The following is a 23,347-nucleotide window of genomic DNA, read 5'->3' as shown; positions in this document are numbered from 1 at the left end:
TATGTTTTCTTAGAGTTTCTTTATTACTAAATCACTGCCTACTTTGCAGCTGTAGGTGGTGCCTTAAGCCCAGGTTCACCTAACCTGTAGTAAATAAATGTAGTACTGTCCTTCCCAAATGAGAGAGAATCCAAAGGGAATATTCCAGCAGTGTGAGAAGGCTGGGTAGGAGTTCATGCCCAGGGGCTCTGAGTGATAAACTTTCTACAGGTTGAACAGCCACTCTGATTGGGCATCTCTACATTTAGTTCTTTAAGAAATCTCCATACTGTTTTCCATAGTGGTTCACTAGTTTACATGCCCACCAGCAGTGTAATAGTCCTTTTCATCACATCCACAACAATATTTAGTATTTTTTTATTTTTGAATTATGGACATTTTTGCAGAAGTAAGGTGGTATCTCACTGGGATTTTAATTTGCATTTCCCTAATAATTAGTGATATTGAGCATTTTTTTCATATGTTTGTTGGCCATTTGTATATCTTCTTTTGAGAATTGTCTATTCATGTCTGTATTAGTTCTTTTCCACACTGTGATAAATAAATACTCAAGACTGGGTAATTTATAGAGGAAGGAGGTTTCACTGATTCACAGTTCTACATGGCATTGGAGGCTTCAGGAAACTTAAAATCATGGCAGAAGGTGAAGGGGAAGCAAGGACCTTCTTCACATGGTGGCAGAAGAGAGAAGAGTGAGAGCAAAAGGGGAAAAATACCATATAAAATCATCAGATCTCATGAGAACTCACTTGCTATCACGAGAACAGTATGGGGGAAACTGCCCCAATGATTCAATGTCTTCCCACCATGTCTCCCCCAGACATGTGAGGATTATTGTGGGGATTACATTTCAAGATGAGATTTTGATGGGGACACAATGAAACCATATCAATGTCCTTTGCCCACTTTTTGAAAGGATTATTTGTTTTTTTCTTGCTGATTTGTTTGAGTTCCTTGTAGGTGCTGGATATTCATCTTTTGTTGGCTGCATAGTTTGTGAATATTTTCTCCCACTCTGTGGGTCATCTGTTTACTCTACTGATTATTTATTTTGCTGTGCAAAAGCTTTTTAGTTTAATTTGGTCCCATTTATTTATTTTTTGTTTTGTTGCATTTGCCTTTGGGTTCTTGGTCACGAATTCTTTGCCTAAGCCAATGTTTAGAAGAGGCTTTCCAATGTTAACTTCTAGAATTTTTAAGGTTTCAGGTGTTAGATTTAAGTCGTTGATCCATCTTGAGCTGATTTTTGTATAAGGTGACAGATGGGGATCCATTTTCATTCTTCTACATGTGGTTTGCCAGTTTTCTTAGCACCATTTATTGAATAGGATATCCTTTCCCCAATTGATGTTTTTGTAAGTTTTGTCAAAGATCAGTTGGCTGTAAGTATTTAGCTTTATTTCTGTGTTGTCTGTTCTGTTCCATTTGTTTATGTGCCTATTTTTATACCAGTACCATGCGGTTTTGGTAACTATAGCCTTGTAGTATAAAGTCAGGTAATGTGATGTCTCCAGATTTGTCCTTTTTGCTTAGTATTGCTTTGGCAATGTGGGTTCTTTTTCGGTGCCATATGAATTTTAGAATTTTTTTTTTAAGAATGATGATGGTATGTTGAAGGGAAATACATTGAATCTATAGATTGCTTGGGGTAGTATTGTCATTTTCACAATATTCATTCTACCCAACCATGAGCAGGGGATGTGTTTTCATTTGATTGCATCATCAGTGATTTATTTCAGCAGTGTTTGGTAGTGTCACTTGTAGAGATCTTTCACCTGCTTGGTTAAGTAGGTTTCTGAATATTTTATTTTTATTTTTTGCAAACTTTGTAAAATGTATTGAGTTCTTCATTTGATTGTCAGCTTGGTCGTTGTTGGTGTATAGCACTGCTACTTATTTGTGTACATTGTTTTGGTATCCTGAAATGTTACTGAATTTGTTTATTAAATGTGGGAGTTTTTTTTGATGAGGTTTTAGGGTTTTCTTTTTGTTGTTGTTGTTGTTCTTTTAATAGAGCCTTTAGGGTTGTCTAGGTATACAATTATATGAATTGTGAACAGAGACAGTTTGACTCCTTATTTTCCAATTTGGATGCCCTTTATTCTTCTCTCTTGTCTACTTGCTCTGTTTGGGACTTGTACTATGTTGAATCAAAGTGGTAAAAGTGGGCATCCTTGTCTTGTTCCCATTCTCAGGAAGAATGATTTTAACTTTTCCCCACTCATTATGATGTTGGTAGTGTGCTTGCCATAGGTGATATTTATTACTTTGAGGTATGTCCTTTCTATGCCAATTTTGTTGAAGGTTTTTATCACAAAGGAATGATGAATTTTATCAAATATTGTTTATTTGTCTCTTGAGATGATCCTATTTTTTTTTTGTTTTTAATTCTGTTTATGAGATGTATCACATTTATTGCTGGTGTATGTTAAACCATCCCTGCATCTCTGGCATGAAACTCACCTAATCATAACATATTATCTTTCTGGTATGCTGTTGGATTCAGTTAGCTGGTATCTTTTGAGAATTTTTACATCTCTACAATGGGCAATGGGAAATTGCCAGTGCCTTCCCCAGCAAGCCTCTCCTCCATATCTTAAGTCTGGCAGATGCACTAGTCACTTTTTATTGGCTGACAGAGGCTTGTTTTTTTCTTTAATTTTGACTGCTGTGGAATTTAGAGACTCTGAATAAAAGGACAGAAAGCAGATCTGCTTTTACTCACCCATCTGCAAATCCCAGATGAGCCCCTGAAAATGTGACGAGATCTTTGGGATGTTAATTTTCTGGCCAGAAACCTCTGTGGCCAGTGGTACCTTTGTCTGAGTTCTTGTCCTGCGTCCAGGAAGAATGAGGTATGCAGACAAGTGGAGGGTAAGCAAGGAAAAGAGGAGCTTTGTTGAGTGTTAGAACAGCTCAGAGGAGACTTGCACTGGGTAGTTCCTCTCTGTAGGTCAGGTCATCCCATCAACTGTTCAGCTCTCAGCAGAGAGGAGGGCCTGGAGAGGGTAGCTTCTCTCTGTAGCCGGTCATCCTGACATCTGCCCAGGTCCTAGAAGAGAGGAGACCATAGAGTGGGTTGCTCCTCTCTACAGCTGGTAGTCCCATCGTCTCTGCAGGTCTCTGAATCTCTCAGCAGAGAGCCTACTTCCTCTCTGCAGCTGATCATCCCACTGTCTGCTCAGCCCTGGCTGAACCCAGGACTTTTATGGGCCTCAGGGAGGATGAAGTGCACACAAATTGGTCCGTGAACAGCCATGGGCAGGCCCAGGAAAGGCATCATGAATTCCCAGTCGGGTTCATGGGACTTGCTGCCTGGCCCCCAGCCTTCAGGCCCTCCCTACCCTGAAGGTGGGGCCTCACTGGGGTCCTGCCCACTTCCACCCAGGAATTTGTCTGCCTTCTGCTGCTGTTCATGGTTCCTGGGCTTGATCCTGACTTGGCTCTGAGATCAGAGTGGGCTCCGACAGCAGGGAGAAGCCAGGCAGTGGGATCAGGCACTTCTGAGCCTGCAAGGGTAGGGAGGACCTTCCTGGACCCACAAGAGTGAAGGAATGCCTGTGTGTTCAGCTCCACCCAGGGAAGTGGGGCTCCTTCCTTCTCTGTGGAGATGGAGGCCTGGGTTTGCAGCCACAGCTTGGACGGCTGAAGCTGAGCCTGGTGGGGCAGGGCTCCTGACCGCTCCCTGCCCGCAAAGAGCACAGGAAAGCTCCGATCTGCAGCCACAACCTGGGAGGCTGCAGCCCCACTCAGGAGGGCGGGGCTCCTGCCTGCTCCATGAAGCATGTAACCTTGGTCACACCCCCCTGCTGCAGCCAGTGTAATGTCACCTGTAGGTCGTCTAGAGTAGCAGCTACCATCACTAATAGTGCGTAGTATATATCCAGGCAGCCTGTGCACAGAACTTGGATCTGCCCCAGGCAATAGGCTTTCCCACTGAGAAAGCAAGCAAGGTTTTCCGACCACTCCCATCCCTGTCTGCTGGCAAACTGGGTGCATCACATCTGCACTCCTATCTGCTGCACTTCCTATTCACCATCTCCCAGATTCTGTTCAAGGAGGCCTGTGCATACTTAAAATTTTAAACAAAATTAAGCTGGGAGCTTCTTTCATCCTGAGACCCCCCCCCCCCACCGAAGTTCACAGACTGTTTCCCCAAGGGTCCCTGTGAGATAGTCATGGGTGGCTTCCCTGGGCGTGACATGGAGACTGGGCATGCCTTCAAGGCTCTTCCTACTGCTGCCTCTACTTTTATATTTCATGCCACTCCCTAAATTTGTTACAGCTCTACATAAGGTTAAAGCCTTCTCCTGTAATCTGGATTTTCAGATTCTCCAGTAGGGATGTGTTTTTGGAGGCAGGTTCTCCCTGACTCACACTCTGGGAACTCACAGTTTTTCGCCTGTCTCACAGAGTTTGCAGTGGCATGCTGCTTCCTTCAAAGGATCTGTTAATTCTTTTGGTTTTCCTGGTATGTTCTTGTGGTGGTTCTTGGAACAAAAGTTTACGGTGTGAATCTCCGCACTCTGTTCTGTCTGTCCAAGTGGCAGAAACATGCTAACACTACCTCCTATCTGCCATCTTGGAAAGAAAAAATTATTTTACCATTTTGGAACCTGAAGTCTCCTCTGTGTGTTCTTGAAAGAAATATTTATTGTGTTGCTTTTGTATCTTCTACAAATGGCAATTAAGCCAAAATGCTTGTCAGTCTTATTCAGATCTTTCATACACTTGCTATGTTTATATCTATCTGTTCTATCAATTACTGAAAGGTGATACAATCTGCAACCATGATTATAAAATTTTCTATTTTTTCTTTAGTTTGATTAGTATATGTTCAATGTATTTTGAAGCTGTTTGACAGCTGAAAACACATTTAATTTGTTCACGTCCTTCTATTGAACTAACCCTTTTATCACTAAGAATTCATCTGTTTATTTCTAGTACTCCTTGTTTTGAAGTATGCTTTATCTGTTATTAATATAGCTATGGAAGTTTTCTGGTATTTACCATTTGCATGATACACATTTTCACATTATTTCACTTTCAATCTACCTGCACTTTTATATTTAAAGGGATTGTCTTTTAAACAGCATATGTTGAGTCTTGCTTTAGATTGTTTTTATCCAACCTAAGGCTATCTACCTTAATTAATGTGTTTGATAGTTTTATATTTGACATACTACAATAGCCCTCCCGTATCTGTGGGGGAGAATTCAAAGATCCCCAGTAGATGCCTAAAACCATGGATAGTACTGAACCCTACATATATAGTTGTTTTTCTATACATGCGTACATATGATAAGGTGTAATGAATAAATTAGGCGCAATAAGAGATTGACAGCATAATTAATAAAATGGAGCAATTACAACAATATATTGCTAACAATTTCATAAATAGAAAATTCGTTCTTACAGATCTTAGCAACCTCAGCACAAAAGTTTTTTTTTCTTTCCTTAAGTTGAGAACTTTCACCTTTTTACTTAAAGGAAACACTTTACAGTTTCTCCTAGGTATATCCAAATTTCCAGTATCACTGGTCTAGCACTTTGGGGCCATTATTGAGTAGAATCAAGGCTATTTAAACACAAGCACTACAATACCTCAACAGTAAATCTGATAACCAAGATAGCTATTAAGCGATTAATAGACATGTAGTGTAGACAGCATGTTTACATCGCAGATGTAATAGAGTGGGAAGGCATGATATTTCATCATGCTAGGTGCATAAATTAAAACTTACAGATTCTTTATTTCTGGAATTTTATCATTAACATTTTAAAATATTTACCTTTAATATTTTTAGCATAACTAAAAATTCAGTTACCTTAGGTAACTGAAACCATAGAGAGTAAAATAACTTTTAAGAGGGGACTACTGTAATTGACTTGGTTGGATTTATATCTACCATTTTGCTATTTTTATTATTTGTCTCATTTGTTATTTTTCCTTGTTACTCTATAATTGTTTTCTTTTGGATCAGTCTACTATGTTTTAATCTTATTTCATTTATTTCCTACATTACCTTGTAGTATACATTTTCTTATTTTTAGTTGATGCTTTTGGCATTACCATATGCATTGTTAGTTATCACAGTCTATTTAAAAGAAAATTGTACCAATCAATATGTCATACAAGGGAACAAGAATGCAAATGATGCTGAGTTTCTCATTAGAAACAATGGAGGCTAGAATACAATGTAACAACATTTTTAAATCACAGAAATAGAAAAACAGAAACAAAAATCTGTCTATTCAAAATTAAATATTTATGAAAAAATCCTTAAAAACATGAAGGTAAAATAAAAATATTTTCTCAATTAAAAAACCTAAAATAAGTTGTTGCCTGCAGACGTGAGCTACAATAAATTCATAAAACATTTCTTCAATCTAACAAGAAACATTAGTTTTACAATTCAGATATATAAAAAGGAAAAAAAGAGCCCTCATTACAACAAATTGTAAATGGTTAATATATACAAGTTACCTTTTTCTTCTCTTTTTATAAGAGGCAAGTGACTATAAAATAAAGCCATTTTAGATTAAAATATTTATTACTTTTAGTGACAACCTTCAAAATCTTCTCTTATTGTACAATTTGATTTATGCATACATGCATTGAAACATCACATTGCACGCCATAATTATGTAAAATGATTATACCAATTATAAATTAAAAAGAATAGCAATATATCTACGTAGACAAAATAATTTTAACTCACATTGCACACAAAAGTAAATTTAAATTGGCTAGTAGAACTAAAAATGAGAAAAAAATAAAATTTCTAGAAGATAGCATAGATGTATATTTTTATGATTTTCTGTATTATGTCTTAAGTCACATAAAACAACAAGCATAAGATAATAAATTGATAACTTTAGCAATATTATAGCAATAATTTTTTTTTTCATGAAAAAGCGTCATTGGGAAAGTCATAGAATGTAGGAAAACCTATGTAACAAAGGTGAATATGTGGAACATGTAAAGATCTCCTACAAATCAATAAGAAAAACTCAGCTTACTTAAGGGTAAATAAGGGCAAGAGATGTAAATAGACACTTTAAAAAATGATGACATTCATGTGGCCTACATATATATGAAAAAGTACTCAAAATATTAGAAATGAAAAAAATTCAAATTAAAACCTTAATGAATCTCATTACAAAACCATTAAAATGGCAAAATAAATTAAAACATACTAAAAATACCACAGTAAACCAAGATATGGAGCAACTGGAACTCTCATACACTGCTGTTGGGAATGTGAATTTGCAAAACCACTTTTGTTATTTTTTTTTTAATTTTTAACTTATTTTTTCTTTTATTTATTTTTTTAAAAAAACACTTTTGAAAACACTTTGACATTTATTTTCTCTGCTTTTCTTTGTTTATTTTACTTTAAGTTCTGGGATACATGTGCAGAACTTGCAGGTTTGTTACACAGGTATACATGTGTCATGGTGGTTTGCTGCACCCATCAACCCATCATCTAGGTTTTAAGCCCCTCATACATTAGGCATTTGTCCTAACGCTCTCCCTCCCCTTGCCCCCCACCCCTGACAGGCCCCGGTGTGAGATGTTCCCCTCCCTGTGACCATGTGTTCTCACTGTTCAGCTCCCACTTATGAGTGAGAACATGTGAATACTTTGACATTTTCTGTAAACTATGAAAGTACAAATATTGTACAGCCCAGATACTACACTCTTAAGAATTGCATGCACATTTCTACCAGAATGCATGCATGATAATGTGTATAGTATCATTACTTGTAAAAGACAAAAACTGGAAACAACCCAAATGTTCACCAACAATAGACTGGATAAATCAATTATGCTGTACACATAAAATGAAAAGTGATACAAGAATAAATAATTATTACATGTTTCCTTGAACGTTTTATGCAATGGTTTCCTTGAACTCCTTGACTTATTAACAATGAGTATTTACTGTAGGCATACTTTGTGCCAAGGAAATTTTTAAACACTGTACATACACGTTCCATTTGATGTAACTAAAAAGAATTGAGGGAAACACTCTAATTATTGTCCATTTTACAAATGAAGAAATTTTAGGCTACATATTTGAGTAATGTAGGCAGTAAGTAGCAAAGCTGTGATTTGAATATGCCGTATCTGTTTCCAAATATGGTAGTTTTTCTATTCCATCTCAGTCCATTTCATTGTAAACAATTAATACATATTTTATCTTACTAATACAATATGGAATTAACCTCTAAATACAGATTATATATAGCCTCACCACCTAATGTTATACCATACGCATTTCCCATGCTAATAAATATTTTCAGAAAACTTGGTTTAATTTAATTATTTAACAAATTTACTTACAGAGAAGTTAGCTTATTGTGCTTTATAAGCTTTAAAGTTTTAGGCCTGGCATGATGGCTAATGCCTGTAATCCCAGCACTTTGGGAGGCTGAGGTGGGCAGATCATTTGAGGTCAGGAGTTTGAGACCAGCCTGGCCAACATGTTGAAACCCCATCTCTAATAAAAAATACAAAAATTAGCCGAGTGTGGTGGCAGGAGCCTATAAGCCCAGCTACTTTGGAGGCTGAGGCAGGAGAATAGCTTGAACCCAGGAGGTGGAGGCTGCAGTGAACTGGGGCATGCCATTGCACTCCAGCCTGGGAGACAGAGCAAGACTCTGTCTCAAATAAAAAATAATAATAATAAAAAAATAAAAAATAAAAAAACTTTATCGTTTTAATGCATACATATATCCTTGTAATCAAAACCACAAACAGGATACCAGAAATTCTAATACTCAAAAGTATTTCCTTATACTTCCTCTTTGTAGTAAAGCCTCCCCCCAACTGTATGCCCTGGAAACCACTGATACATTATCCATCTTTATAGTTTGGGTTATCATATAAATGAAATGATATATGAGTGGAATGTCATACAAATAAAACCACAGAGTATATAATATTTGTGACTGCCTTCTTTAACTCAGCATAATTATTTTGAAATCCACCTATGTTGTTTTGTGAATCAATAGTTTGTTCTTTTTAACTGCTGTGTAGCATTCCGTTATCTGAGTATACAACTGTGTTTTGTTTTCATCCATTCACACTCCAAGGAAAAGATAGTATTAATGACTGCGTTACAATGTTTTATTTAATTTTTCACTTTGTAAAACATTTGATGCATCTTGGCAGTGTGTTTGCACAAAGACTAAGTCAATTAAATTCCCCAAACTTGTAGATGAGAATGTATTTCTCAATCCCTTGCCAACATTGTGTAATTTTTCTATATAATTTTAATTGCATTTATTTGATTAATAACAGTTAATAGAGTTTTTAATTGTCTACATGTGCACCACACACCTTAATAAACGCTTTGCATAGATTCACTCATTCATTCCTGACGTCAACATCATGAAAATATTATTGTTAACACTTATAGGTGAAGAAATTGAAGCACAGAGAGGTTAGGTAAGCTATGATAGATTGTATACATTCTGATTCTAGATCCAAAGGTCTAAATCAATGTTATATATTCTACTTTCATTACTTTTGAAAGTAAAACTTTATTTCGTGTTTATTATTTTCTTTTCTTTTTTAATTGTCAATTCATATTCCTTGCATATGCTTCTCTTGAGAGTAAAGAGTTTGTTTTGATGCAATATAAACCTTTATATATAAAATATATTGCCCTCATTTCTCACATTTGTTTCAGGTAGTTTTTTTAGCTTGCTATTTTCTTCTTTACTTAGTTCAAAGAAATTTTATTACTAAAATATTCAATTTAGTAAGGTCAAAACTAATTTAATACTTACAAATATCTTGTGTATTTCAAGATCAATTAGTCACTAATCTCATATTTTCTCTATTTTAATATTTAGCATTAGAATGTATTTACTTCAATTTTTATAATATTAAAAACGTTAATTTATCTTTGGTTTATGGGTTATATATATAAAGGGGGGACTTAAATTTCCTTTATTTCCCCAATACATGGTATATTAGATTCCTATTCCTGCTGTAAAAAATTGCTACAAACTTATTGGCTTAAAACAATGTAAATGTATTCTACTACAGCTCTGGGAGTCAGAGGATCAAAATGAGTTTTACTGGGATAAAATTAAGGTTTCCTCTGGCTGTCTATTTTGAAGGTTCTAGAGGAGAATCTGTTTCCTTGCCTTGTTCAGTTTCTAGAAGCTGCCCAAATTTCTCAGCTACTCGTCTCCTTCCATCTTCAGAGATATTAATGAATAGATGGAGTCTTTCTTCCATTGCAACTTATCAATCTTCTGATATAAAAAGTTCTACAAGGGTATTTTTATTCACCTTTCTATAGAAGGTGCAAAAATTTCCCTTGGGTCAATTCACTTTTTACTGAGAGTCCTATTGAGTCCTGTTTCATCATTGTTGAAACAGGTCAGTGGTCACTGGTCTTGTTGTCTAAGGTGTTATCCAAGCTTGTTGTCTCATGAACAAGAGAATTAAGGAGCATGGACACAAAGGGTCATATTGGAGCAAAAGTTTAATAAGCTAAAGAAGAAAGCTCTCCACCGTGGAGAGGGGAGCCCAAGTGGGTTGCCATTTGTACAGTTGAATCTGAAAACTTTATGAGAAACTCCTGTCATCTCTGTAGCAGTTTGAGTAACTTATCAGTGAAGCTGTCTGCACAACTCCTCTTATGCAGTTGTGGGTAGATCTCCAGGAAAGCATAAAGCGCCACTTCTCTTGTTTGTATAACTGTGGATTTGTTTTAGGTGAGACCTCCTCCTCGTTATTCCAGTTTCCACAGAACCCTCTGTGAACAGGTCTGAAAAGGAGAGAAAACTTTGTCCTTGGAATCCGTTAATCACACAAAACCCAAAAGGCTTCTGTGCTGGAACCTGCCTGCTTATCTGTGCAGGTGCAGTCTGAGTTTTCCCCAGGCTGCTAAATTTTTGTCTGTTGTTGATATTTTTCAGGCAGACTGCTTTTCTGAGGACTAGCCTTAGCTATCTACCTAACTGATTTTTCCTTTGCTTCTGCCTCAGTATGACATTGACTTCTCTTCTGCCTCCCACTTCCACATTTCAAGACCATTTTGTTTACATTGAGCCTAACAAGATAATACAGGATAATCTCCTATTTTCAGGTCAATTGATTCACAACCTTAATTTCCCTTTGCCATACAATCTAACATATATTCTTGTTTCAGGAATTGAAATGCACATTTTTTAGAAACTCCTGTGAATCACCCTGATAATTTTTTTTATTCTTCTGTATTCATTTTCATAGATCCATCTGTAATGAGGAATGTTCTTGTTAGTTTTGGTTTTGGTTTGATAACTCCTTTGTTTTTCTATCAACTTATCAATCTTCTGATATAAAAAGTTCTACAAGGGTATTTTTATTCACCTTTCTATAGAAGGTGCAAAAATTTCCCTTGGGTCAATTCACTTTTTACTGAGAGTCCTATTGAGTCCTGTTATCAGATCTTTGGCTCAAGATCCAATTGATATGCTCACTTCTTAAGTCAATTTTTGTTATTTAATCAGAAGTTATCCGGTGAAACTCTACAGTACCTTAGTGAAATATTATTTTACCTTTAATATCTTCTTTAATGATTGTCTCAACTTATGAATGTACAAAAAAATATGACTAGAATAAAGAGATACCAGCATTTTTCTTTTTATTCCACCTGAATTGTTTCATTTACTATTACTACATCTTCTAAAATATGATGCGCCATGATTATTACCATCCCTATGTTTCCCTTCAGCTTCGTTCCCATACTTCTATCTGTTCCTTTTTTTTTTTTTGTCATGTTTTCCTTGTTCAATTTCTTAAATGAATACAGAGAGATATGGGTAAAGAGCAAAATAATTGATTTCTTCAAAATAGTATATTTACAATTTAACAATCACAATTCAAGTTTCTGGTTGATACAGACACAGGATAGTTAGTGCAACATTCTCTTTTTATGGAACATATCATATCCCTTCCAACAAATTGCTAGCACTTCTCTATTTCATGTAGTAATAAATAAAGAGTTTATTGATAGTGTTGTTTTCACTCCTGCTTTTTCAGCCAGTTAGTGGAAACTCTTTGTAGGGTATAAAAATTGAGGTCATATGTTTTGTTTTTATTATGTTAGTTTGTTTACCTATTTTTTTTCTGGGAATATTTTTGGGTGGCAAAGGTAATTTAATTTTAGGTTTAGGTGGTATTATGGGCTCTCTTTTTATTTTTTGTTTTATTTTTGATTAGTGTAAGCATAAAAGAAAAAGACTTTTTTCATAATAATGAACCATAAGGGACCTAAATTTATGCTACAGTCAAGTATACCATAGACAATTTGTTTATGTATATTGTAATATGTATATTTGTTCTATTTTTACAAATGTTTAAAGATCTGCGTTTGGTTATTGGCTTGTAACTTTAGAGGGATGTCAGTTACACAGATCTTCAAATAACAATAAAGAAAGAAACTAGTCAAATGGAAAATTACAGTCACAAATTTGAATAGAAAGACTTACAAAATTAAATAGGTGTTAAGTTCAGGTAGCCGGTTACCATTAATTCTTGAGCCTCGTAAAAATTACAACAATTAAAAAAGTTGTTACTGTCCAAAAAGAATACTGAGCTCCATGGATCACTGGAGTAACCTAGGTAGGCTATTATAAAACTCTTATGGAGAATGTACAGCCTAAATAGAATAGGTTAAATGATTAAATATCAAAACTGCAGAAACTCAGGTAACAGACTTTTAACCCTAGCTGTTTTGCTTGAGAAATGTCTGAAAGTTGTACATAAGAAGCGGTAATAGAATGTTGACCTTTTGAGGGAGTTGAAGACTCATAAACAACATTTAAACATTTTTCCTACCTTAAGTAGGTATATCTTTAACACTCCTTCACACTACAGCTTGAAATAATTTTTTAGCAATATTGTATAAAAATCACTTTAGCAGAAGACACTAATAAAGGGTATGTGCTTTGGTCCAAAGCTGAGCTGACTGTAGTTCATAGATAAATAAATTTAAAAAAAAGTAATAGAAGTGATTGAAACAATACTTAAGTATAAAAATATATCTATGTATATGTAAATATGAGTATTTATGAATAAATATGGGAGGTATATATACATACACACATAAATATGCAAGCACATATATAGATCCATTGCTCATTTCAAGGTATCAATTTTTTTGTTTGTTTTAAAAGCATTTGAATTCACATAATACTGACTTAACTGGCCTTTTAGGCATTTTAATGGAAAATTGTCAACATCTGCAATGAGCCCCTCCCTTGGCACTCTATTTGGATGAATCTTCCTGAAGGATTTCAGAAGAAATCTTCCTCTTGAACAGTAAGATTTCTGGTTAGATATCCTACCAATTACATTGCCATTTACCCATGTTCAAGCTTACATAAATATAGATCAAAGTAAAATAACTGTGTTTAATATTTTGAGCTATACAGATTTTTGCCTTTCCATCCTCAGAGCTATAGATTCTAAGATGTCGGACTGGTCATTTACCAAGACCACTGTATTAAGCATTCTCCTGAGAAAGGAGATAAAAATGTTAATTTCTGTAGGGATGTAGAAGCTGTGGAAACAGTTTCTTGTCTGTATTGGGCAATCCTTGTAACATTTGCCCTTTTAGAATCCGATATCTACACTCTCTAACCCCCTAAGTAAGCTTTGGAATTGTAAGTCCCGGGGTTACTTGAAGTCACATAATATGGTTAGAAGGGTGGAATTTCATTTATTTATGTTTTTCATTGTAGTTACCATGAAACATTCTTCCCAAAACAAAGCTTGGCATAAAATAGTGTCTTATGGCTTGTATATAGAGTCTCACCCTGCTGTGTAAAACATACAAAAATAAATGAGACCGAATATAGAGAGATTATAACCAATAATAAGCTATACATTTTCAGAGCCTAAAGATGTAAATCTAAGTGTTAGATTACATGACATAGAGTTTATTATTTTCAAATAATTTTAAAATATATATATATTTAATTATTCTTTAAGTTATGGGATACATGTACAGAACATGGAGGTTTGTTACATAGGTATATACACGGGCCATGGTGGTTTGCTGCATCCATCAACCCGTCATCTACATTAGGTGTTTCTCCTAATGTTATCCCTCCACTAGCCCCCCACCTCTCGACAGGCCCTGGTGTGTGACTGTTCCCATCCTGTGTCCATGTGTTCTCATTGTTTAACTCCCACTTATGAGTGAGAACATGTGGTATTTAGTTTTCTGCTCCTGTGTTAGTTTGTGGAGAATAATGGTTTCCTGCTTCATCCGTATCTCTGCAAAGGACACGAACTCATCCTTTTTTATGGCTGCATAGTATTCCATGGTGCATATGTGTCACATTTTCTTTTTCCAGTCAATCATTGATAGGCATTTGGGTTGGTTCCAAGTCTTCTCTATTGTGAACAGTGCTGCAATAAACATACGTGTGCATGTGTCTTTATAGTAGAATGATTTATAATCCTTTGGGTATATACCCAGTAATGGGATTGCTGTGTCAAAAGGTATTTCTGGTTCTAGATCATTGAGGAATCACCACAATATTTTATCTATTCTTTTAAGTGGTAAAATTAGTTTGTATTCCTTTATGTTTCTTTCTTATAAACAAAAAACTATCATTTTTCAAGTGCAGCCACAATATTTTATTTAAGATGTATAAACTTACATTTTACTTAAAGGTATCTTGATGTTTATTTTCATCATATGATGGAGAAAGATGAGAAGTTGGTGGTATTATTTTCATAATATCTGAGAGAGAGTTTACCATTTGCTCAGTTGAGCTTGTATTGTCAGTTTGATTTTATCAGAACTAGAAAGCATTGTTTTGGCTTCAAAATTGTCTTTAAAAGATTTAGTACTTAGCATAAAACAAGCACTATTATAAGACTATTTGATCACATTTTTGCTATATTTTGTTTCACAATAGAGAAAATATCCTCATTCTAAAAACTAAGCAGAAAAGATAGACTTAAAAGTTACACCATTTAGTCACTGGCATGTTTTATTCACATATTTACATCTCTTCAATTCTATCATATGTTGAGAAAAGTGTTTAAAAATTGAAAGTCATCAAATAGCAATGATTTACAAATCTGCTCATTTATGGGCTGCATAAGAAATTGAAATAAAATCTGAAAGTCTTGCATAGAAGAAGTGTAGACTATGAATAAGATAATTCAAGTTTAATGAATGCTCATTATGAAGTCAAACCTCATATAGTATTCATGGCTAAAGTGTTTACACTGTTGATATCACATTTGAGTTCACCCTCTAAGTATTTTGCTGTTGATGGAAGTAGACTGTTACTATTTAAGATATAATCATATTTTCATTTTACAGGGGATACAAAGGCTTACAATTGATTCACAAGATTATACAAATGCATCTAGGATATACAACTCATCCAAGGTGAAGTTCTATTTCTAGTGTGTAAACTAGAAATAGAATGTTAATAAATTGGAATTTTGTCCTGTGGCCATGTGTTCTAAGGTAGAATAACTATCAGTTTTAAAATAACAACCATGGCCTTCATAATTTGTTTCCACTGATAAAATATTTTAGTGTATATTTCATCTTATTTTGTTCTCACAATAACTCTGATGTATGGTATTAATATTCTGATCTTATAGGCAATGACATTGTTGCCTACAGTGAGGCTGAAAATGTAATATTAACACCTTAATAGTTTTTTTTAAGTTGCATAGCTATTATGTAGTAGAACCAAGACTTGAACTCAGGTTATCTGACTCTAAATTCATATACCAATCACAAATACAAGTGAGGGGCCAGACGGATAATATAAATAAGAAGAGTGATCAATATTAACTTGATTGAAAAACTGCAAATGCATTTTGCATATACAAAACACACAAGAACATACTGCATTTTTCCCCCTACTTTGATAGAATAGTGGAAGAATTATTGCACTTTTCCCTTCGCTGTAATACAACCTACAAGACAACATGGGACTGTGTGTAGAAAAGGGAGTAACAAACAAGTTTAACAAACTCGGTGGATGTAAGACCAGTATACAAAATTCAACTATGTTTTGATATCCTAACAATGAACAATCTAAAATAAAATTAATAAAACAATTCTAATCAAAATAACATTGGAAAATAAAATAGTTAAAGCAGTGCAGGAGTTGCGTAATGGTAATTATAAAATATTGCTGATAGAAATTAAAGATGTGTAAGTGGAGAGATATTCCATGTTCATTATTATCAAGATGACATTGTTGCCCATAGTGAGTTGTAGATTCAATATAATTTCTAACGAAATATCAAGATAATTTTTAGTGTAAATTGACAAGCTAATTTTTCAACTTACATTGAAATGCAAAAACCCAAGAACAGCCAAAACCATCTTGAGAAAGAAGAACAAAGTTGGAGGATTCACCTTTCCCTATTTATTGTATTACAAAGCTACAGAAATCAAAAGAGTGTGGCACTGGTGTAAAGATAGAGTTATAGATCAATAGAACAGAATTGAGAGCATATTCTTAAAAATCCTTTGCATTTATAACTAATTTTGACCAAGATGAGAAAATGAGGAAATAATAGTGTTTTCAACAAATAATGTTTGAACAATTGGAAAGCCACATGTAACAGAATGAAGTTAAACCTTTATTTCCCCGCATATTAAAAAAACCTCAAAATAGATCAAAGATTTACATATAATAGGCCAGGCGCCGTGGTTCAAGCCTGTAATCCCAGCACTTTGGGAGGCTGAGAAAGGCGGATCACAAGGTCAGGAGATCAAGACCATCCTGGCTAACCCGGTGAAACCCCATCTCTACTAAAAAATACAAAAAACTAGCCTGGCGAGGTGGCGGGCACCTGTAGTCCCAGCTACACGGGAGGCTGAGGCAGGAGAATGGCGTAAACCCAGAGGCGGAGCTTGCAGTGAGCTGAGATCCGGCCACTGCACTCCAGCCCGGGCGACAGAGCGAGAGTCAGTCTCAAAAAAAAAAAAAAAAGAAAAAGAAAAAGTTTACATATAATAGAAAAAATTATAATACTCTTAAAAGAAAACGTGCAAGGAAATTTGTATGACTTTGGATTAAGCAATGGTTTCTTAAACATAAAACTGGTAAATGAAAAACTTTTGACAAATTAAATTGAACAGAGTTTATTTCAGGAAAGAATGATTCGAGACTAGGGCTGCACTCCGAAACCAGAGAGGTTCAGAGAGCTCTGCTCTGTAACGTGGACAGTGAATATTTATAGACAATACACAAAAAGGAAGTACAGACATAGCTTGATTGGTTACGGATAGGCTGTTTGCTTATTTGGATATGGTCAGATCAGTTGGCTGCCTGTGATTGGCTGAGTTTGACTGCTGGTGATTTGCTCAGGAACTGTTATCTGTTACAAAAATTGGACTTGTAAATTAAGTTTCTGTTTGGTTACGTGGTAAGTTAGGTTGCACTTTGTTGCTTAAAAATTCAAAGTGTGAAGACAGACTCAGTCTAATGACATACTGCTTAGATAATACAACGAAAGCACAAAGAGCAACATCAAAATAATTTGGGCATTTTCAACATTTTAGAAAGAAATTGTTCCTAAATGGGCACTATCATGGAAGTGAAAAGGCAATCACAGAATGAAAAAAGTATATTTTCAAATTATATAATTAAAAGGTATATTATCCAGGATATATAAAGAGCCTTTACAGTGCGATAGTAAAGAATGTTTAACTCTATTAAAAATGGGCAAAGGGTTTAAATAGACATTTCTATAAAGAGGATATACAAGGAATTAATAAGCACATAAAATGCTCAATATCATTAGACATTACAGAAATGTAAATCAAAACTACAATGAGATATCACTTCACACCTATTAGAATAGCTATGGAAAAACTAAAACAAAAGGAAAAAGTTTCAAATAGAATTTGGAAATATTGGAACTCTCATGGATTGACGTTGAAAAAGTAAAGTAATGTAACTACTGTGGAGTACCATTTCTCAGTTCCTCAAAATTTAATCTTGGAGTTACCATGTGATCCAGCAGTTCTACTCCTAGATATATAGACAAGAAAAATTATAATCTAATGACCACATAAAAAGGTGCACATGAATGTTTATAGTGACATTATTCACAATACCAAAAAGCAGAAACAACCCAAATATCATTTAAGAGACGGACAAGACAAATGAAGTATATACATACAATGCACTATTATTTATCAAAATAGATAAATGACATCCTGATACATCCTACAACATGGATGAACTTTGAAAATATTATACTAAATGATATAAGCCAAACATAAAAGTGTACATATGGTATGAATCCATTAATATGAATTGTCTAGAATAGAAAAATTTATAAAGACAGGAAATATATTAGTGGTTGCCAGGGGCTGCCAAGAGGAAGAAATAGTGAATGACTGCTAAAGCATGTGAGGTTTATTTTGGGGTGAGAGAAATATTTTGAAGTTAGATTGTGATTATTAATGCACAACTTCATGAATATACTAAAGCTACTGAATTGTATAATTTAAAAGGGTGAATTCTATGGTAGGTGCAGTTTACTTCAATAATGCTGTTAAAAAGAAACCATAAGCATATACATAAAAATAATGGCAATTAGCACTTGGCCTTTATAACAAGGACAGAAATACTTGCTCCCTTTTTATTATTAACTCAGTGGTTCTCGAAGCACATTGATGTTTTGATTACGGTTCGCAAAAGAGCATGAATCCACTACAGTTTTTGCTTGTTTGTGCATCCTGAAATGTTATCTTACTAAAATAGCAGAAGACAGTTGGCAGTGAAATTCTTTCACTTCAATTAATATTCCAGTGCTTTATAATTACAAGCATGTTTAGACTCTGAGAATGAAACAGTTGATACTATTAATATGTAACCTATGCAGATGTCTAGAAGATAACTTTGTTTTTTCCTTTATGGTATACTCCTACAAAGTCATGATGGGGAGCTCCAGGACTCAGAGTCATCTACAAAAGTGTGACTTGGTTTAAATCACTGTTTCCCAATCCAGCCTCTCTGTAACACTGAAGGAAAAAAGGAGAGACATCTTCTTGATAATAGAAGCAGGTAGGCTATCAGTCAGTAGTGTGTCCATGAGAATAAAGTATGGGATATGAAGAGTTCTTACTTTGGGAATGGAGCAGAACCTATATCACCTCCAACAACTCAGTTATTGAGACTCACAAGACTTCAAGGAGTTCACTTCATTCGAGGAATAGAGAAAGGGAAAGAAGAGTCACTAAAGCTATTACAGTAAGAAGGAAATGGGCACAGAAATAAAGACAATTATAGACCCTAATCACATATTTAAGAATGGTAAAAATGTCAGATTGTATCAAATGAGAAAGACAAACCTACATTCTCCCACTATGATTTATACTGACGTTAATGTTTTTCAACAGACTTTGAGGATTGTACTAATTACCACAGCTCTCTCTATTGTCAATTTATCACTATTTCTGCTGATCCATGCCTTCTAAAAAAACTAACATGGTTTGATTTTGTCCATCAAGATAATTTTTTTTTCTCTCTTGTTGCCCAGGCTGGAGTGCAATGGCGCAATTTCAGCTCACTGCAACCTCCACCTCCCAGGTTCAAGCGATTCTCCTTTCTCAGCCTCCCAAGTAGCTGGGATTACAGGCACATGCCACCACACTCGGCTAATTTTTGTACTTTTAGTAGAGATAGGGTTTCATCATATTGGTCAGGCTGGTCTCGGACTCCTGACCTCAGGTGACCCGCCCACTTCGGCCTCCCAAAGTGCTGGGATTACAGGTGTGAGCCACTACGCCTGGCCAAGACAAATTTTTCAGTAGAGTTTCTCAATAATTTACTTACATTTCTGAACTTATGGTTTTGTGCATAGGACACCCACATGTAGTGTGATTATTATAATTAGCAATAATTTGGGTAGCACTTTGTATTTTTCTAAGTGGTTTGCAGTAATTTTTCACAATAATTACAAGTACCAATTCACTATTTTCATTTCCATTTCAGAGATAGGAAAATGGCAGAACAGACAGGCTATTTGTCCTGGCTGGGGTCATAGTTTGGGGTATGGACTGAGATATTTTTTTCTTTAAATCTTAGCAGGTAATTTGAGCATTTCAGGAATATCAATTAATATAAACGCTGGGTCAGTCCTTGTTTCAAGGAGATCTTCAAAAACAAAAGAGAGGTTTTAGTGTTGTAGAGTGTAAACATTTTGGGTTAAAGTCTTTCCGGTATTTTAAATTTTACACATTTTTATTTTTTCTGTTTTTAAATGGGTTCCTTCGGTTTTGCTTTTCTTAATGTGGAGAAGTAACTAAATCAGAAATACATTGTTCAAAAGCACTGTTCTAATATCAAACTTGATTTGAAGGTAGTGAAAATTAAGAATATATAAAAAAATCTGTAATTTATGAATAAGATAAAGTGTTTAAATACATGTATTAAATAGAAGAAAAAGAGCAGGGCTTAAATGACTATATATATGCATCCTCCTTCTAAGAGGAATAGAAAATTGCTTTTAGTCTGTGTCCAGTTAGTTCAGTTTTTCCACTTCATACTATTGAGACCACTGTTAACCCATCAGTCCCCCGGTGGATCAATTGGAATTGCACTTTTCATGACAGAATCTGCACACAGAACCCTTAACAACTGTCTAGTGAAATAGCTGTTATTGGTCACGTGGAGCTGTGAGCAGGAAAGATAAATGTGTCCTACTTAGAGCTACCTAGTTCCCTTGAATGAAGACAGTTCGTTCTCACTGATTGTTATTTCAGAAATATCAAGTGATAATAGCAAAGAATACTTACGCATAAGCCCATCTTAACAATTTTATTTTAAAGAGTGATAAATAAATGCTGGTATTAAAGTCAAAAAAGTGATGTGTAAGCCTTGTTTGCTACACAGTTTGATCTCTATTTATCTAAGGAATCAAAATGAATTTTGAAAAGCAATTAAAGAATAAAGCAATATGATCTTTAATAGACATGCTCAGGCCACTCACTTATTTATTAATAATTGATTTCAATTAACCAGCCCATCAATAATTTTTTATTATTATTGGCGTATAAAATTTTATGATAGTATTTTCAAATGCATTAACACTAGGAAAGAATTTAGTAAGAATAGCACAATAAAACAAAAGAAATCGTGGAGTAAAAAAATAGTAATTGCTAGTGAAGAAGCAGAAACTCTAGAGACAAAACCATATTAGTGAAATGCCACTGAACATCAAGAGTTCATTGTGTTTGCCACGGTGCTAGTAGAAAATTAACTTTTAGTATTTCCCATGAGCCAAAGAAATGCTTTATTCAAAATATGTTTTTATTCTATCTGATTTTGAAATTGCTAATAGGAAATCGTAGAATGAATCTGGGGGGAAAATCACAGCTCTACTAAAAGCAGTAAAAGAGGATTAAAACTTTTCATAAAATTTGATGGAGAAACTATTTTTAGTATAATACAAGGTAAGTTATAATTTCAGATGGCTTAGCATGACAGTAATTCTGTGTTAAAAGACCCAAGCCAAACTAATATTCGGTTGGGGAAGCATAGTCTCTGAAAATGGGAAATCTTGAGACATTCACTTTCTAACTGTCATACATCAGACAAGTTACTTAATTATATAGACTTTCATTTTTCTTATTTATAAAGTAAATATAATAATATATTCTTTATAACATTATTGTGAGGATTTAATAAAAGTTCATGTAAAACTCAACGTCGTGCATGATGGTCACTTGCTTCATATTAATATTAATTAGAACTGATAGTGGATTTAATATAAATATTTGTATTGATGTTAGCATTGATCTTTCATTGGTATGAATATTAGTTTTAGTGTCACTATCAGTATTAGTCTTACGGTTATCATTTCTTTTCTTGCTTATAATTATAATCACAATGTTTCCAACTTAATAACACTTTAGGGTCATTTAGTTCAATTACCTCACAGTGTAGGAATCCTGTCTATAACATTCACAGCTGGTATTTTCAAACAAAATATTGCATTTTGTAACTATTGCTGTGACTTTTTTTGTTGATTTTTTTTTAAGTTTGGGGATCTCTTTCTCACAAGTCCAGAAATGAGTAAATGTCAAGTTTAACTTAAATAAAAGAAAATGAAAACACAATTGACATGTAGAAATTAAAATCAGTTTTGAAGTAAATCTATTACACAGAGTCACAAATGTTCCATTTTAAAATTTAGTTTATTCAGTTTTTTTGCCTGCAAACTAATGATTAAATTTAAGCTTCTCATTTCACATTATCGTAAAAATGATGATTTACCTCTCTTTTCTAATTTTTTCCCTCTTGAACATTTTTGTATCTGCCCCATGTCACTTTCATATGTCCAGCATGCCATTTTCACAGCATGTCCATTTTTGTCTCACCTCATCTGCACTTTAACAAATATTTGCGGCCGGGCGCGGTGGCTCAAGCCTGTAATCCCAGCACTTTGGGAGGCCGAGACTGGCGGATCACGAGGTCAGGAGATCGAGACCATCCTGGCTAACACGGTGAAACCCCGTCTCTACTAAAAAAAGACAAAAAACTAGCCGGGCGAGGTGGCGGAGCCTGTAGTCCCAGCTACTCGGGAGGCTGAGGCAGGAGAATGGCGTGAACCCGGGAGGCGGAGCTTGCAGTGAGCTGAGATCTGGCCACTGCACTCCAGTCTGGGTGACAGAGCGAGACTCCGTCTCAAAAAAAAAAAAAAAAAAAAAAAAAAAAAAAAAAAAAAAAAACAAATATTTGCATGTAATGAATGCAATTGGATTCTCATAAACTGCTGCTGAAACTGTCTTACTGAGATGACCTATTACTTAATTATTTACTTGGTGACAAGTCCTGTGTTGTCTAATTTACAAAGTGTTGGCTAAGGTGTTGGCTGATTTACAAAGTTTCTGTTTTAGTATTTTAAAAAATGAGCTCCAACGAAGTATAGGCTAACTACAGGAAATTTGGAAAATAAAAAAGCTCACAAACTTTTTAAAAAGTCATTCCTAATGTCTCTTAAAATATTGCTTTATCATTTTCAATTTTTTCCCTAAATAAAGTTATGTATATAATTCTGTATGTCTATTCACCTAATTACTATACATATTTAGAATCACGCTGTACATGGAGTGTTATTTTGAATTGTCCTTTTACATGCCTTAAAATATAAGAGCAAAGACTCCAGAACTAGACTGCCAGGCTCTTCCACTCAATAGTTTTATAAACTTGGTTATGTGATATAAGAACCTCTGGGTGCCTCCGTTTCCTCATCTATAAAATAGGAAGAATAATGGTCATACCTATCGCATAAAGCTTTCACAAAGATTAAATTCATTATCATATAGGAAGT

This window comes from Rhinopithecus roxellana, chromosome 7 (genome assembly GCF_007565055.1).
Source record: "Rhinopithecus roxellana isolate Shanxi Qingling chromosome 7, ASM756505v1, whole genome shotgun sequence".
Taxonomy (NCBI): domain Eukaryota; kingdom Metazoa; phylum Chordata; class Mammalia; order Primates; family Cercopithecidae; genus Rhinopithecus; species Rhinopithecus roxellana.
The sequence above is the reverse complement of the archived record's forward strand: the minus strand, read 5'-3'. Positions refer to the sequence as shown.